Raw genomic sequence first — 1,371 nt, forward strand, 5'->3', positions numbered from 1 at the left:
GGGGGGAAAAAAACCTCTCTTGATTTCTCTCCAGATGTATAGTCTTAATTCAATTCCTTCTCCACAGCTGTGCCCAAGATCAAATGACCATGATGGTGGAGGGATTGATTAAAACACTCTGGAGCTCTTATGCCCAACTCACAGCCTGCTTCAGCCAGTGTCTGGCGTGTGACCTTGGGTGACTTGTCTGATTTCTGTGGTGCTTCCATATCAATACCTGAAATGGGGAAGAGGACATTTGGGAATACCATAAGGGTTAGATGAGCCAAGTCTGAGCCGATGACTGCGGTGCCTGGCAGGTAGCAGGGGCTGCCAAGGTGTTGGCTGGCACTGCTGTCACCTGGATAAAGTCAGAATCCTAAGTAGGCAGGGCAGACCCTCCCCACTTGACCAAACTTGAGTCAGCTTAGCAAAAATCCCCCAACCTTGGAATCATGGGTGATGATTGTATTCCCCATCCCCCACCCTGACCTGCCTCAAGCAGGAATCTCCCACCCTTGAAGTCTCCTGAGTAATTTTCCGCCCAACCCTGCTTCCCAGTGTCAACAGAAAAAAGACCAAACTCTGTAAAATAATTTTAAAGAGATTTACTCTGAGCCAAATTTGAGGACCATGACCCGGAGCCACACCCAAGAGGCCTTGAGCAGAGGACGCGGTGTGGCTGGGTTACAGTTTGGTTTTATACATTTCAGGGAGACAGGGGTTACAGGTAAAGTCATAAATCAATACGTGGGAGTCATACGTTGGTTTGACCTGAAAAGGTGGGCCATATCGAAGCGGGGGCTTACAGGTTATAGGTGGGTTTAAAGATTCTTTGGCTTGTAATTGGTTAAAGACATAAAGCTTTGTCTAAAGGCTTGGAATGTTTCAACATAAGGAGCTGTTTATCAGAGATAAGCCACCTACCTGCAGGTGTGTCTTACATACCCTTAGGCCTGTTAATGGGTTATAAAGGATGTCCCCAAGAAGGGAGGGGGACATGATAAGGCATGTCTGACCTCCTTCCTTTGGGCAGGCAATTTAGTTTTAGGATATTCCTTTGGTCACGAGGGGGTCCATTTTAGTCAGCTGGTGGGGGGAGGGGTGAGCCTTAAAATTTAACAGCTCCTTGGTGGGACTGCCCTGTGCGCTGCAGTCCCTGGGCAGCGAGAAAGTGCTTCCAGACAGCAGATCGTGCCGTGTCCCTGCTGGAAAGCTTGGAGCGGCTTCCTGCCGTACTTGGAATGAAACCCAAAAAATCCTAATTTCGGCCAGGTGCGGTGGCTCACGCCTGTAATTCTAGCACTCTGGGAGGCTGAGGCGGGCGGATTGTTTGAGCTCAGGAGTTCGAGACCGGCCTGAGCAAGAGCGAGACCCCCATCTCTACTAAAA

Source organism: Propithecus coquereli, unplaced genomic scaffold (assembly GCF_000956105.1).
Source record: "Propithecus coquereli isolate 6110/MARCELLA unplaced genomic scaffold, Pcoq_1.0 Scaffold193, whole genome shotgun sequence".
NCBI classification, from domain to species: domain Eukaryota; kingdom Metazoa; phylum Chordata; class Mammalia; order Primates; family Indriidae; genus Propithecus; species Propithecus coquereli.